This window comes from Salvelinus alpinus, chromosome 10, assembly GCF_045679555.1.
Source record: "Salvelinus alpinus chromosome 10, SLU_Salpinus.1, whole genome shotgun sequence".
NCBI classification, from domain to species: Eukaryota; Metazoa; Chordata; class Actinopteri; order Salmoniformes; family Salmonidae; genus Salvelinus; species Salvelinus alpinus.
The window spans coordinates 77218108-77236070 of record NC_092095.1 but is presented as its reverse complement, the minus strand read 5'-3'; positions in this window follow the sequence as shown (position 1 = coordinate 77236070).

Here is a 17963-nt window from a genome sequence, read left to right as displayed (position 1 = left end):
GAGATACACAACACCACCACAGCAGCCACTGATAGGAGGACAGAGATACAGATCTGTATCCTCTATCTGCTTTGGGATCTAAGTCTAGACCACTCAGAGAGGAATACACAGGATGACTCCAAAATGGCATCCTACCCAGCAAGCACATAATGTTCTGAGAACCATGGTGTTTCTAAGAGCTTGGTTGTCCTTTGGTTATTTATGCGTACCACCTTCCCGCAATGTTCTGGTGAATGGTGTAGGATAGTTGATTGGCCTTGGAACATTTTCAGCACGTTTAAGGAACTTGATTATAATGTTATTTTATTTGTTATTTCGTTATTTTAACAGATTGTTTCCTAAAAGTTCAAAACGTGATAGGAACGTTCTCTAACCGGTTTGACATCGGGAATGTTCCCAAATCATTCAGTGAACGTTTTAAGAAACCCTTTTATTTTGTGGGAATTTTCAGTATTTCAGTATATACGTGTTTCTGCCGGTTTCCTCAAAGTTATATTGAAAATCATCAGATCATTAACCTGTCTGGGACTTGGTTTCAGCTAGCGGAACCCCTCGCCAACAGCCAATGAAATTGCAGGGCGCCAAATTCAATCAACCGAAATCTCATAATTCAATTTTCTCAAAACATACAAGTATTAGACATCATTTTAAAGGTTAAATTCTCGTTAATCCAACCACAGTGTCCGATTTCAAAAAAGCTTTTCGGCTGAAAGCAGAACATATCATTATGTTAGGTCAGCTACTAGTCACAGAAAGCATTCGGCCATTTTCCAACCAAAGAGAGGAGTCACAAAAAGCAGAAATAGAGATAAAATGAATCACTAACCTTTGATATTCTTCATCCGATGACACTCCCGGGACAACATGTTACACAATACATGTATGTTTTGTTCGATCAAGTTCATATTTATATCCAAAAACCTCCGTTTACATTTGGCTTTGCCTCCAAAACATCCCGTGAATTTGCACAGAGCCACATCAATTTACAGAAATACTCATTGATTTCTTGATAAACATTGATAAAAGATACAAGTGTTATTCACAGATTTAAAGATATACTTCTCCTTAATGCAACCGCTGTGTCAGATTTTAAAAAAACTTTACGGAAAAAGCAAACCATGCAATAATCTGAGTATGGCGCTCAGAGACCAACACAACCCTAAAAGATCCGCCATGATGAAGTCAACATAAGTCAGAAATAGCATTATAAATATTCACTTACCTTTGATGTTCTTCGTCAGAATGCACTCCCAGGAATCCCAGTTCCACAATAAATGTTTGATTTGTTCCATAAAGTCCATCATTTATGTCCAAATTCCTAAATTGTTGTTCGCGCGTTCAGTACACAATCTAAACTCACGACGCGCGGGCAGGTCCAGGCAAAAATTCAGACTAAATGTCATATTACAGTTCGTAGAAACATGTCAAACTAAGTATAAAATCAATCTTTAGGATGTTTTTAACATAAATCTTCAATAATGTTCCAACCGGAGAATTCCTTTGTCTTCCGAAATGCAATGGAAAGCAGGTCGCTCTCACGTGAGCGCGCATGGTCAGCTCGAGGCTCTCTGGGAGAGACCTTACTCAATCCCCTCTCATTCGCCCCCACTTCACAGTAGAAGCATCAAACAAGGTTCTAAAGACTGTTGACATCTAGTGGACGCCTTAGGAAGTGCAAAATGACCCCATAGACACTGTGTATTCGATAGGCCAAGAGTTGAAAAACTACAAACCTCAGATTTCCCACTTCCTGGTTGGATTTTTCTCAGGTTTTCGCCTGCCATATGAGTTCTGTTATACTCACAGACATCATTCAAACAGTTTTAGAAACTTCAGAGTATATATATTTGCAACTGAGACTGAGTAGCAGGCAGTTTACTCTGGGCACGCTTTTCATCCAAAAGTGAAAATGCTGCCCCCTAGCCATAAGAAAATATTAGTCATGTTCAAAGAACGTTTTAATAATGTTATTTTTAAAAAACATATGCGTTCTCAGCATCAACAAAACTCTCTTTATTCTCTATATTTTTAAGTGTGTTGAGGTGTGTTGGTCGCGCCCACTAATTGGCCACACTTTCTCTTAAGGAGATCTTGTTTCCTTTTGAAATATGGTCTGTTTGAATAAACTAAAAACAAACAGCTTTTTATGAGTTGAAAAAAATATATGTCATGATAACTGAATGCTGGTGGTGCAGTGGACTAATTATCTGGATAGAGGACAGAAGATCATAGGTTTGAGTCTCACTGATGCCGTGCCACAATAAAAAAATAAAGAAATGTGTTTGCATAATTAATGCCTAAGCAAATTAGTTTCCATGTGTCCTATCTGTGCGGGGTGTTTACCACAGTTAACCTAAGATAGCAGTGGTATTAAAAGTCTTATTGAAACATTCAGTGAAACTTTAAATGAAGTTATTTTTTTTTTTACTCCAAATAACCAATAAGATATGTTCTGAGAGCGTTAATAAAAAAATCCCAAGAAAATGTTCAGGGAACCATAATAAAACGTTCTCAGAACCTCCCTGCAACCTAAAAATTTACATTCCCAGAACGGGCTAAATTTTCACTTCCCTCCTCAGAATGTAAAAAAAAAAACGTTCTGTTTTACCGGTCAGGAAACTTATAGCTCCATTCACCAGAACCAATGGGAAACCAAAAACATACGTTGCCACAACTTCTAAGGAACCAAATGTGCTAGCTGGGTATTCCCTACAGGGCCCATTGTGCTCTGGTCTAAAGTAGTGCACTATATAGGGAATAGGGTGTAATTTGGGAGACACCCACAGCACTCCAGAGGAGAGTGGGAGAACAAATGATTCTCTCATTTTAAACAGAAGCAGATGACACAATGATAAGAGGAGCATCAGACATTTATTGTTAATATATACAGAATGGAATGACTGGGATTTGACCTGGGAATGTATTGTTAATATATACAGAATGGAATGACTGGGGTTTGACCTTGGGAATGTATTGTTAATATCTACAGGATGGAATGACTGGGGTTTGACCTTGGGAATGTATTGTTAATATATACAGGATGGAATGACTGGGGTTTGACCTTGGGAATGTATTGTTATTATATACAGGATGGAATGACTGGGGTTTGACCTTGGGAATGTATTGTTAATATATACAGGATGGAATGACTGGGGTTTGACCTTGGGAATGTATTGTTAATATATACAGGATGGAATGACTGGGGTTTGACCTTGGGAATGTATTGTTAATATATACAGGATGGAATGACTGGGGTTTGACCTTGGGAATGTATTGTTAATATATACAGGATGGAATGACTGGGGTTTGACCTTGGGAATGTATTGTTATTATATACAGGATGGAATGACTGGGGTTTGACCTTGGGAATGTATTGTTAATATATACAGGATGGAATGACTGGGGTTTGACCTTGGGAATGTATTGTTAATATATACAGGATGGAATGACTGGGGTTTGACCTTGGGAATGTATTGTTAATATATACAGGATGGAATGACTGGGGTTTGACCTTGGGAATGTATTGTTAATATATACAGGATGTAATGACTGGGGTTTGACCTTGGGAATGTATTGTTAATATATACAGGATGGAATGACTGGGGTTTGACCTTGGGAATGTATTGTTAATATATACAGGATGTAATGACTGGGGTTTGACCTTGGGAATGTATTGTTAATATATACAGGATGGAATGACTGGGGTTTGACCTTGGGAATGTATTGTTAATATATACAGGATGGAATGACTGGGGTTTGACCTTGGGAATATATTGTTAATATATACAGGATGGAATGACTGGGGTTTGACCTTGGGAATGTATTGTTAATATCTACAGGGTGGAATGACTGGGGTTTGACCTTGGGAATGTATTGTTAATATATACAGGATGGAATGACTGGGATTTGACCTTGGGAATGTATTGTTAATACATACAGGATGGAATGACTGGGGTTTGACCTTGGGAATGGAATGTATTGTTAATATATACAGGATGGAATGACTGGGATTTGACCTTGGGAATGTATTGTTAATATATACAGGATGGAATGACTGGGATTTGACCTTGGGAATGCATTGTTAATATATACAGGATGGAATGACTGGGATTTGACCTTGGGAATGTATTGTTAATACATACAGGATGGAATGACTGGGGTTTGACCTTGAGAATGTATTGTTAATACATACAGGGTGGAATGACTGGGGTTTGACCTTGGGAATGTATTGTTAATATCTACAGGATGGAATGACTGGGGTTTGACCTTGGGAATGTATTGTTAATATATACAGGATGGAATGACTGGGGTTTGACCTTGGGAATGTATTGTTATTATATACAGGATGGAATGACTGGGGTTTGACCTTGGGAATGTATTGTTAATATCTACAGGATGGAATGACTGGGGTTTGACCTTGGGAATGTATTGTTAATATATACAGGATGGAATGACTGGGGTTTGACCTTGGGAATGTATTGAAAATATATACAGGATGGAATGACTGGGGTTTGACCTTGGGAATGTATTGTTAATATATACAGGATGGAATGACTGGGGTTTGACCTTGGGAATGTATTGTTAATATATACAGGATGGAATGACTGGGGTTTGACCTTGGGAATGGAATGTATTGTTAATATATACAGGATGGAATGACTGAGGTTTGACCTTGGGAATGTATTGTTAATATATACAGGATGGAATGACTGGGGTTTGACCTTGGGAATGTATTGTTAATATATACAGGATGGAATGACTGGGGGTTGACCTTGAGAATGTATTGTTAATATATACAGGATGGAATGACTGGGGTTTGACCTTGAGCAGAAGCAGAAGCAGAGCAGAAGCAGAGCAGAGCAGAAGCAGAAGCAGAAGCAGAGCAGAAGCAGAAGCAGAGCAGAAGCAGAAGCAGAAGCAGAAGCAGAAGCAGAAGCAGAGCAGAAGCAGAGCAGAGGCAGAGCAGAAGCAGAGCAGAAGCAGAGCAGCAGAGCAGAGGCAGAGCAGAAGCAGAAGCAGAGCAGAAGCAGAAGCAGAGCAGAAGCAGAAGCAGAGCAGAAGCAGAGCAGAGCAGAAGCAGAGCAGAAACAGAGCAGAAGCAGAGCAGAAGCAGAAGCAGAAGCAGAGCAGAGCAGAAGCAGAAGCAGAAGCAGAGCAGAGCAGAGCAGAAGCAGAGCAGAAGCAGAAGCAGAAGCAGAGCAGAGCAGAGCAGAGCAGAAGCAGAAGCAGAGCAGAGCAGAGCAGAGCAGAAGCAGAAGCAGAGCAGAGCAGCAGAGCAGAGCAGAAGCAGAAGCAGAAGCAGAAGCAGAAGCAGAAGCAGAAGCAGAAGCAGAAGCAGAAGCAGAAGCAGAGTACAAACAGGCTGTTTACAAAGGCAGCTCATTCTGATATTGTTCACTCTGAAATAGAGCTGACGTGAAAAGATCTCTTGTGATTGGTCAAAAGACCAATTAGTGGAAAAAATATAAAAATTGGGGGACACACACACACACACATACACACACACACACACACACACACACACACACACACACACAGACACACAGACACACACACACACACACAGACACACACACACACACACACACACACACACACACACACACACACACACACACACACACACACACACACACACAGACACACAGACACACACACACACACACACACACACACACACACACACACACACACACACACACACACACACACACACACACACACACACACACACACACACACACACACACACACACACACACACACACACACACACACACACACACACAGACACACACACACACACACACACACACACACACACACACACACACACATACACACACACACACACACACACACACACACACACACATACACACACACACACACACATACACACACACACACACACACACACACACACACACAACGTTTGTTTTGAGTTTCATGGAATGACTCGTCCCTGAACATCAGGTGAATATATCTGGTGTATTTTCCTTGATCCCAACAACAAAGAAACAACTCCAACATACCGAGGTGGATCCCGTATAAAGGAATGTGCACAAGTACAAACATGTCTTAAATCGAATTAGACCGAGACGTGATAGTGGTGCTGGTCAGGCTGTTGATTTATAAGCCGAAGCCAATCTCCTCATCCCCCCCACCCCCTCCTCTCCTCCTCCTCTCCTTTCCTTTCCTCTCCTCCCTCTCTTCCCCTATCCTTTCTCCTCCTCTGCTCTCCTCTCTCCTCCTCTCCTCCCCTCTCCTTCCCCTATCCTTTCTCCTCCTCTGCTCTCCTCTCTCCTCCTCTCCTCCCCTCTCCTTCCCCTATCCTTTCTCCTCCTCTGCTCTCCTCTCTCCTCCTCTCCTCCCCTCTCCTTCCCTCTCCTATCTCCTCCTCTCCTCTCTTTTCCTCCCCTCTCCTCTTTCCTCCTCTCCTCTCACCTCCTCCTCTCCTCTCTTTTCCTCTCCTTGTCTCTCCTCTCCTCATTTCCTTTCCTTTACTCTCCTCTCCTCTCCTTTTCTCTCTTCTCTCCTCTCCTCTCCTCTCCTCTCCTCTCCTCTTCTCCCTCTCCTCTCCTCTCCTTTTCTCTCCTCCTTTCCTTTCCTTTCCTCTCCTCTCCTCTCCTATCCTCCTTTCCGTTCCTCTCCTCTCCTTTCCTTTCCTTTCATTTCCTTTCCTCTCCTCTCCTCTCCTCTTCTCTTCTCTTCTCTTCTCTTCTCTCCTCTTCTCCTTTCCCTCCCTTTCTTCTCCTCTCCTATCCTCCTTTCCTTCCTTCCCTCTCCTCTCCTCTCTTCTCCTCTCCTCTCTTCTCTTCTCCTCTCCTCTCCTCTCCTCTCCTCTCCTCTCCTCTCCTCTCCTCCTTTCCTTTCCTTTCCTCTCCGCCTTTCCTCTCCTCTCCTCTCCACTCCTCCTTTCCTCTCCTCTCCTCTCCTCCTTTCCCTTCCTTTCCTCTCCTCTCCTCTTCTCTCCTCAGCACCCAGCTGTTATAAATATACAACAGACTGTCAACAAATTGCACCACGTCTCCATGACAATGGTCAGATGGGGGATTCTGAAGCAGCCATCCCATCGCACTCCAAAATATTAGCAGGTCAGACAGACAGACAGACAGAAAGACAGACAGGCAGGCAGACAGAAAGTCAGACAGACAGCCAGCCAGACAGACAGACAGACAGACAGGCAGGCAGACAGAAAGACAGCCAGACAGACAGACAGACAGAAAGACAGACAGACAGACAGACAGCAAGTTATGACAGCCAGCAGGCAGACAGGCAGACAGGCAGACAGGCAGACAGGCAGACAGACAGACAGGCAGGCAGGCAGACAGACAGGCAGACAGACAGGCAGGCAGGCAGACAGACAGACAGGCAGACAGACAGGCAGACAGACACACGTTTCATTTCCACCTCGCTGGTGTGCACCAAACATCTAATTTTCCTTCCCGCGGGCACAGTGGCAATATGTCCCTCATACACTCCCACCCGCTCCTCTACCTCTCATTCCCTCTTTCCCTCTCTCTCTCCCTCCATCCTTCTCTCTCTCCCCCCTCCTCTACCTCTCATTCCCTCTTTCCCTCTCTCTCTCCCTCTATCCTTCTCCCCCCCTCCTCTACCTCTCAATCCCTTTTTCCCTCTCTCTCTCCCTCCATCCTTCTCTCTCTCCCCCCTCCTCTAACTCTCATTCCCTCTTGCCCTCTCTCCCTCTCTCCCTCCCTCCATCCTTCTCTCTCTCCCCCCTCCTCTAACTCTCATTCCCTCTTTCCCTCTCTCCCTCCCTCCCTCCCTCCATCCTTCTCTCTCTCCCCCCTCCTCTAACTCTCATTCTCTCCCTCCCTCCCTCCCTCCCTCCCTCCATCCTTCTCTCTCTCCCCCCTCCTCTAACTCTCATTCCCTCTTTCCCTCTCTCCCTCCCTCCCTCCCTCTATCCTTCTCCCCCCTCCTCTAACTCTCATTTCCTCTTTCCCTCTCTCTCTCCCTACATCCTTCTCTCTCTCCCCCCTCCTCTACCTCTCCCCAGGGGGTGCATCTATTCCTCTCTCCCCCCTCCTCTACCTCTCCCCCCTCCTCTACCTCTCCCCTGATCCAGACACTTCTTCCTGGAATGTCAGCCGTAAAGAAGGAAAGGGTGTGTGTGTGTGTGTGTGTGTGTGTGTGTGTGTGTGTGTGTGTGTGTGTGTGTGTGTGTGTGTGTGTGTGTGTGTGTGTGTGTGTGTGTGTGTGTGTGTGTGTGTGTGTGTGTGTGTGTGTGTGTGTGTGTATGGAGTGGGGAAGAGGGTAGGATGAGATGGAAGTGGTGTGGTGTGGGAACGGTGGTTTGGGGAGGTGGGAGTGTGTCGTGGTCAGGGGGGTTTGAGTGAGAGTGTAATTAGGTGTAAAGTGATGTGTTGAGGGGGTTGAGGGTGTGTGTGAGCTCTCTCTATCTGTCTGACAAACTGTGACATCTTGTTGCCCACCCTCCATCTCTCCCTTCCTCTGACCCTTCCTCTGACCACTCCCTCCCTCCCTCCTCTAGACTCTGGTACCCTTCCTCTGACCACTCCCTCCCTCCCTCCCTCCTCTATACTCTGGTACCCTTCCTCTGACCACTCCCTCCCTCCCTCCTCTAGACTCTGGTACCCTTCCTCTGACCACTCCCTCCCTTCTCTAGACTCTGGTACCCTTCCTCTGACCCTTCCTCTGACCACTCCCTCCCTCCCTCCTCTAGACTCTGGTACCCTTCCTCTGACCACTCCCTCCCTCCCTCCTCTAGACTCTGGTACCCTTCTTCTGACCACTCCCTCCCTCCCTCCCTCCTCTAGACTCTGGTACCCTTCCTCTGACCACTCCCTCCCTCCCTCCTCTAGACTCTGGTACCCTTCCTCTGACCACTCCCTCCCTCCTCTAGACTCTGGTACCCTTCCTCTGACCACTCCCTCCCTCCCTCCTCTAGACTCTGGTACCCTTCCTCTGACCACTCCCTCCCTCCCTCCTCTATACTCTGGTACCCTTCCTCTGACCACTCCCTCCCTCCCTCCTCTAGACTCTGGTACCCTTCCTCTGACCACTCCCTCCCTCCCTCCTCTATACTCTGGTACCCTTCCTCTGACCACTCCCTCCCTCCCTCCTCTATACTCTGGTACCCTTCCTCTGACCACTCCCTCCCTCCCTCCTCTAGACTCTGGTACCCTTCCTCTGACCACTCCCTCCCTCCTCTAGACTCTGGTACCCTTCCTCTGACCACTCCCTCCCTCCCTCCTCTAGACTCTGGTACCCTTCCTCTGACCATTCCCTCCCTCCCTCCTCTAGACTCTGGTACCCTTCCTCTGACCACTCCCTCCCTCCCTCCTCTAGACTCTGGTACCCTTCCTCTGACCACTCCCTCCCTCCCTCCTCTATACTCTGGTACCCTTCCTCTGACCACTCCCTCCCTCCCTCCTCTAGACTCTGGTACCCTTCCTCTGACCACTCCCTCCCTCCCTCCTCTAGACTCTGGTACCCTTCCTCTGACCACTCCCTCCCTCCCTCCTCTAGACTCTGGTACCCTTCCTCTGACCACTCCCTCCCTCCCTTCTCTAGACTCTGGTACCCTTCCTCTGACCACTCCCTCCCTTCTCTAGACTCTGGTACCCTTCCTCTGACCACTCCCTCCCTCCCTCCTCTAGACTCTGGTACCCTTCCTCTGACCACTCCCTCCCTCCCTCCTCTAGACTCTGGTACCCTTCCTCTGACCACTCCCTCCCTCCCTCCCTCCTCTAGACTCTGGTACCCTTCCTCTGACCACTCCCTCCCTCCCTCCTCTAGACTCTGGTACCCTTCCTCTGACCACTCCCTCCCTCCCTCCTCTAGACTCTGGTACCCTTCCTCTGACCACTCCCTCCCTCCCTCCCTCCTCTAGACTCTGGTACCCTTCCTCTGACCACTCCCTCCCTCCCTCCTCTAGACTCTGGTACCCTTCCTCTGACCACTCCCTCCCTCCCTCCTCTAGACTCTGGTACCCTTCGTCTGACCACTCCCTCCCTCCCTCCTCTAGACTCTGGTACCCTTCCTCTAACCACTCCCTCCCTCCCTACTCTAGACTCTGGTACCCTTCCTCTGACCACTCCCTCCCTCCCTCCTCTAGACTCTGGTGCCCTTCCTCTGACCACTCCCTCCCTCCCTCCCTCCTCTAGACTCTGGTACCCTTCCTCTGACCACTCCCTCCCTCCCTCCTCTCGACTCTGGTACCCTTCCTCTGACCACTCCCTCCCTCCTCTAGACTCTGGTACCCTTCCTCTGACCACTCCCTCCCTCCCTCCTCTAGACTCTGGTACCCTTCCTCTGACCACTCCCTCCCTCCCTCCTCTAGACTCTGGTACCCTTCCTCTGACCACTCCCTCCCTCCCTCCCTCTAGACTCTGGTACCCTTCCTCTGACCACTCCCTCCCTCCCTCCTCTAGACTCTGGTACCCTTCCTCTGACCACTCCCTCCCTTCTCTAGACTCTGGTACCCTTCCTCTGACCACTCCCTCCCTCCTCTAGACTCTGGTACCCTTCCTCTGACCACTCCCTCCCTCCCTCCCTCCTCTCTAGACTCTGGTACCCTTCCTCTGACCACTCCCTCCCTCCCTACTCTAGACTCTGGTACCCTTCCTCTGACCACTCCCTCCCTCCCTCCTCTAGACTCTGGTACCCTTCCTCTGACCACTCCCTCCCTCCTCTAGACTCTGGTACCCTTCCTCTGACCACTCCCTCCCTCCCTCCTCTAGACTCTGGTACCCTTCCTCTGACCACTCCCTCCCTCCCTCCTCTAGACTCTGGTACCCTTCCTCTGACCACTCCCTCCCTCCCTCCTCTAGACTCTGGTACCCTTCCTCTGACCACTCCCTCCCTCCCTCCTCTAGACTCTGGTACCCTTCCTCTGACCACTCCCTCCCTCCTCTAGACTCTAGTACCCTTCCTCTGACCACTCCCTCCCTCCTCTAGACTCTGGTACCCTTCCTCTGACCACTCCCTCCCTCCCTCCTCTAGACTCTGGTACCCTTCCTCTGATCACTCCCTCCCTCCCTCCTCTAGACTCTGGTACCCTTCCTCTGACCACTCCCTCCCTCCCTCCTCTAGACTCTGGTACCCTTCCTCTGACCACTCCCTCCCTCCCTCTTCTAGACTCTGGTACCCTTCCTCTGACCACTCCCTCCCTCCCTTCTCTAGACTCTGGTACCCTTCCTCTGACCACTCCCTCCCTCCTCTAGACTCTGGTACCCTTCCTCTGACCACTCCCTCCCTCCCTCCTCTAGACTCTGGTACCCTTCCTCTGACCACTCCCTCCCTCCCTCCTCTAGACTCTGGTACCCTTCCTCTGACCACTCCCTCCCTCCCTCCTCTAGACTCTGGTACCCTTCGTCTGACCACTCCCTCCCTCCATCCTCTAGACTCTGGTACCCTTCCTCTGACCACTCCTTCCCTCCCTCCTCTAGACTCTGGTACCTTTCCTCTGACCACTCCCTCCCTCCCTCCTCTAGACTCTGGTACCCTTCCTCTGACCACTCCCTCCCTCCCTCCTCTAGACTCTGGTACCCTTCCTCTGACCACTCCCTCCCTCCATCCTCTAGACTCTGGTACCCTTCCTCTGACCACTCCCTCCCTCCCTCCTCTAGACTCTGGTACCCTTCCTCTGACCACTCCCTCCCTCCCTCCTCTAGACTCTGGTACCCTTCCTCTGACCACTCCCTCCCTCCCTCCCTCCTCTAGACTCTGGTACCCTTCCTCTGACCACTCCCTTCCTCCCTCCTCTAGACTCTGGTACCCTTCCTCTGACCACTCCCTCCCTCCTCTAGACTCTGGTACCCTTCCTCTGAACACTCCCTCCCTCCTCTAGACTCTGGTACCCTTCCTCTGACCACTCCTTCCCTCCCTCCTCTAGACTCTGGTACCCTTCCTCTGACCACTCCCTCCCTCCCTCCTCTAGACTCTAGTACCCTTCCTCTGACCACTCCCTCCCTCCTCTAGACTCTGGTACCCTTCCTCTGACCACTCCCTCCCTTCTCTAGACTCTGGTACCCTTCCTCTGACCACTCCCTCCCTCCTCTAGACTCTGGTACCCTTCCTCTGACCACTCCCTCCCTCCCTCCTCTAGACTCTGGTACCCTTCCTCTGACCACTCCCTCCCTCCCTCCTCTAGACTCTAGTACCCTTCCTCTGACCACTCCCTCCCTTCTCTAGACTCTGGTACCCTTCCTCTGACCACTCCCTCCCTCCCTTCTCTAGACTCTGGTACCCTTCCTCTGACCACTCCCTCCCTCCCTCCTCTAGACTCTAGTACCCTTCCTCTGACCACTCCCTCCCTTCTCTAGACTCTGGTACCCTTCCTCTGACCACTCCCTCCCTCCCTCCTCTAGACTCTAGTACCCTTCCTCTGTCCACTCCCTTCCTCCCTCCTCTAGACTCTGGTACCCTTCCTCTGACCACTCCCTCCCTTCTCTAGACTCTGGTACCCTTCCTCTGACCACTCCCTCCCTCCCTCCTCTAGACTCTGGTACCCTTCCTCTGACCACTCCCTCCCTTCTCTAGACTCTGGTACACTTCCTCTGACCACTCCCTCCCTCCCTCCTCTAGACTCTGGTACCCTTCCTCTGACCACTCCCTCCCTCCCTCCTCTAGACTCTAGTACCCTTCCTCTGACCACTCCCTCCCTCCCTCCTCTAGACTCTAGTACCCTTCCTCTGACCACTCCCTCCCTCCCTCCTCTAGACTCTGGTACCCTTCCTCTGACCACTCCCTCCCTCCCTCCTCAAGACTCTGGTACCCTTCCTCTGACCACTCCCTCCCTCCCTCCTCTAGACTCTGGTACCCTTCCTCTGACCACTCCCACCCTCCTCTACTCTGGTACCCTTCCTCTGACCACTCCCTCCCTCCCTCCTCTAGACTCTGGTACCCTTCCTCTGACCACTCCCTCCCTCCCTCCTCTTGACTCTAGTACCCTTCCTCTGACCACTCCCTCCCTCCTCTAGACTCTAGTACCCTTCCTCTGACCACTCCCTCCCTCCCTCCTCTAGACTCTGGTACCCTTCCTCTGACCATTCCCTCCCTCCCTCCTCTAGACTCTGGTACCCTTCCTCTGACCACTCCCTCCCTCCCTCCTCTAGACTCTGGTACCCTTCCTCTGACCACTCCCTCCCTCCCTCCTCTAGACTCCAGTACCCTTCCTCTGACCACTCCCTCCCTCCTCTAGACTCTAGTACCCTTCCTCTGACCACTCCCTCCCTCCCTCCTCTAGACTCTGGTACCCTTCCTCTGACCACTCCCTCCCTCCCTCCTCTAGACTCTGGTGCCCTTCCTCTGACCACTCCCTCCCTCCCTCCCTCCTCTAGACTCTGGTACCCTTCCTCTGACCACTCCCTCCCTCCCTCCTCTAGACTCTGGTACCCTTCCTCTGACCACTCCTTCCCTCCCTCCTCTAGACTCTGGTACCTTTCCTCTGACCACTCCCTCCCTCCCTCCTCTAGACTCTGGTACCCTTCCTCTGACCACTCCCTCCCTCCCTCCTCTAGACTCTAGTACCCTTCCTCTGACCACTCCCTCCCTCCCTCCTCTAGACTCTAGTACCCTTCCTCTGACCACTCCCTCCCTCCCTCCTCTAGACTCTGGTACCCTTCCTCTGACCACTCCCTCCCTCCCTCCTCAAGACTCTGGTACCCTTCCTCTGACCACTCCCTCCCTCCCTCCTCTAGACTCTGGTACCCTTCCTCTGACCACTCCCACCCTCCTCTACTCTGGTACCCTTCCTCTGACCACTCCCTCCCTCCCTCCTCTAGACTCTGGTACCCTTCCTCTGACCACTCCCTCCCTCCCTCCTCTTGACTCTAGTACCCTTCCTCTGACCACTCCCTCCCTCCTCTAGACTCTAGTACCCTTCCTCTGACCACTCCCTCCCTCCCTCCTCTAGACTCTGGTACCCTTCCTCTGACCATTCCCTCCCTCCCTCCTCTAGACTCTGGTACCCTTCCTCTGACCACTCCCTCCCTCCCTCCTCTAGACTCTGGTACCCTTCCTCTGACCACTCCCTCCCTCCCTCCTCTAGACTCCAGTACCCTTCCTCTGACCACTCCCTCCCTCCTCTAGACTCTAGTACCCTTCCTCTGACCACTCCCTCCCTCCCTCCTCTAGACTCTGGTACCCTTCCTCTGACCACTCCCTCCCTCCCTCCTCTAGACTCTGGTACCCTTCCTCTGACCACTCCCTCCCTCCCTCCTCTAGACTCCAGTACCCTTCCTCTGACCACTCCCTCCCTCCTCTAGACTCCAGTGCCCTTCCTCTGACCACTCCCTCCCTCCTCTAGACTCTAGTACCCTTCCTCTGACCACTCCCTCCCTCCCTCCTCTAGACTCCAGTACCCTTCCTCTGACCACTCCCTCCCTCCTCTAGACTCTAGTACCCTTCCTCTGACCACTCCCTCCCTCCCTCATCTAGACTCTGGTACCCTTCCTCTGACCACTCCCTCCCTCCCTCCTCTAGACTCTAGTACCCTTCCTCTGACCACTCCCTCCCTCCCTCCTCTAGACTCTAGTACCCTTCCTCTGACCACTCCCTCCCTCCTCTAGACTCTGGTACCCTTCATCTGACCACTCCCTCCCTCCTCTAGACTCTAGTACCCTTCCTCTGACCACTCCCTCCCTCCCTCATCTAGACTCTGGTACCCTTCCTCTGACCACTCCCTCCCTCCCTCCTCTAGACTCTAGTACCCTTCCTCTGACCACTCCCTCCCTCCCTCCTCTAGACTCTAGTACCCTTCCTCTGACCACTCCCTCCCTCCTCTAGACTCTAGTACCCTTCCTCTGACCACTCCCTCCCTCCCTCCTCTAGACTCTAGTACCCTTCCTCTGACCACTCCCTCCCTCCCTCCTCTAGACTCTAGTACCCTTCCTTTGACCACTCACTTCCCAACCTCATCAAAGGGTCCTGGCTGGACTGCAGCGTGGTATCTGCAGTGATGCTGGAGAGGTGCCGCTCCACTGGCACACAGGGCCTCCCCACAGGGCCTCCCCACAGGGCCTCCCCACAGGGCCTCCCCACAGGGCCTCTCCAAAGGGCCTCCCCACAGGGCCTCTCCACAGGGCCTCCCCACAGGGCCTCTCCACTGGGCCTCTCCACAGGGCCTCTCCACAGGGCCTCTCCACAGGGCCTCCCCACAGGGCCTCTCCACAGGGCCTCTCCACAGGGCCTCTCCACAGGGCCTCTCCACAGGGCCTCTCCACAGGGCCTCCCCACAGGGCCTCTCCACTGGGCCTCTCCACAGGGCCTCTCCACAGGGCCTCCCCACAGGGCCTCTCCACTGGGCCTCCCCACAGGGCCTCCCCACAGGGCCTCCCCACAGGGCCTCCCCACAGGGCCTCTCCACAGGGCCTCTCCACAGGGCCTCTCCACTGGGCCTCTCCACAGGGCCTCTCCACAGGGCCTCCCCACAGGGCCTCCCCACAGGGCCTCCCCACAGGGCCTCTCCACAGGGCCTCTCCACAGGGCCTCCCCACAGGGCCTCTCCACAGGGCCTCTCCACAGGGCCTCCCCACCGGGCCTCTCCACAGGGCCTCTCCACAGGGCCTCCCCACAGGGCCTCTCCACAGTGCCTTTCCACAGGGCCTCTCCACAGGGCCTCCCCACAGGGCCTCTCCACAGGGCCTCTCCACAGGGCCTCTCCACAGGGCCTCCCCACAGGGCCTCTTCACACGGCCTCTCCACAGGGCCTCTCCACAGGGCCTCTTCACACGGCCTCTCTCTATCTCATGCCACGCTATAACTCTGTCAAACACACACACACACACACACACACACACACACACACACACACACACTATAACTCTGTCACACACTATGTCTCTGTCAAACACACACACACACACACACACTATGACTCTTTCACACACACATACAGTACACACACATTCTCTTTCACACACACAGAGACACACAATCTGTCCTTTTCTCTTTCATTCCCTTTTCATTCTGTCTTTTATTCTCTGGCGCACATTCATTTCCTTTCTCTCGATACACTCTCCTTTCTCCAACCCCCCACAGGCCTGCCGACGCTATAGAAGCTCTGACGCAAACACACTCTTTCACTCTCTCTCTCTCACAGTAATACACACACTTCCTGTAACTCTGTCACAGACACACACACACACACTTCCTGCAACTCTGTCACAGACACACACACACACACACTTCCTGTAACTCTATCACAGACACACACACACACTTCCTGTAACTCTGTCACAGACACACACACACACACTTCCTGTAACTCTGTCACAAACACACACACACACTTCCTGTAACTCTGTCACAGACACACACACACTTCCTGTAACTCTGTCACAGACACACACACACACACACACTTCCTGTAACTCTATCACAGACACACACACCTACTTCCTGTAACTCTGTCACAGACACACACAAACACACTTCCTGTAACTCTGTCACAGACACACACACACACTTCCTGTAACTCTGTCACAGACACACACACACACACTTCCTGTAACTCTGTCACAGACACACACACACACACTTCCTGTAACTCTGTCACAGACACACACACACTTCCTGCAACTCTGTCACAGACACACACACACACACACACTTCCTGTAACTCTGTCACAGACACACACACACACTTCCTGTAACTCTGTCACAGACACACACACACACTTCCTGTAACTCTGTCACAGACACACACACATGTCATGTAACTCTGTCACACAGACACACTCTTTTGTTCTCTCTGTCTCTAACTCTCTCTCTTTCTCTCTCCACCCAGCCACAACACCTATCTCTCTGTCTGTCAACATGTCTAGTTATACTGTCTGCCTGTCTGTCAACATGTCTAGTTATACTGTCTGTCTGTCTGTCAACATGTCTAGTTATACTGTCTGTCTGTCTGTCTGTCTGTCTGGCAACATGTCTAGTTATACTCTCTGTCTGTCTGTCAACATGTCTAGTTATACTGTCTGTCTGTCAACATGTCTAGTTATACTGTCTGTCTGTCAACATGTCTAGTTATCTGTCTGTGTCTGTCTGTCTGTCAACATGTCTAGTTATACTCTCTGTCTGTCTGTCAACATGTCTAGTTATACTGTCTGTCTGTCAACATGTCTAGTTATACTGTCTGTCTGTCTCTTGCTGTGTCTTCTTACAGCTCTCTATTACAGCCTTTTTCTCACCCTCCTCTCTCTCACCTCCTCTCTCTCACCATCCTCTCTCTCACCATCCTCTCTCTCAACCTCCCCTCTCTCACCCTCCCCTCTCTCACCCTCCTCTCTCTCACCTCCTCTCTCTCACCCTCCTCTCTCTCACCCTCCCCTCTCTCACCATCCTCTCTCTCACCTCCTCTCTCTCACCCTCCCCTCTCTCACCATCCTCTCCCTCACCTCCTCTCTCTCACCCTCCTCTCTCTCACCCTCCTCTCTCTCACCCTCCTCTCTCTCACCATCCTTTCTCACCCTCCCATCTCTCACCCTCCCCTCTCTCACCCTCCCGTCTCTCATCCTCCCATCTTTCACCCTCCCTTTCTCACCCTCCCCTCTCTCACCCTCCCCTTTCTCACCCTCCCCTCTCTCACCCTCCTCTCTTTCACCCTCCCCTCTCTCAATCACCCATCTCTCACCCTCCCCTTTCTCACCCTCCCCTCTCTCACCCTCCTCTCTCTCACCCTCCCATCTCTCAATCTCCCATCTCTCACCCTCCCTTTTCTCACCCTCCCCTCTCTCACCCTCCTCTCTCCCACCCTCCCTTTCTCACCCTCCCCTCTCTCACCCTCCCCTTTCTCAACCTCCCATCTCTCACCCTCCTCTCTCCCACCCTCCCTTTTCTCACCCTCCCCTCTCTCACCCTCCCCTTTCTCAACCTCCCTTCTCTCACCCTCCTCTCTCCCTCCCACCCTCCCTTTCTCAACCTCCCCTCTCTCACCCTCCTCTCTCCCACCCTCCCTTTCTCACCCTCCC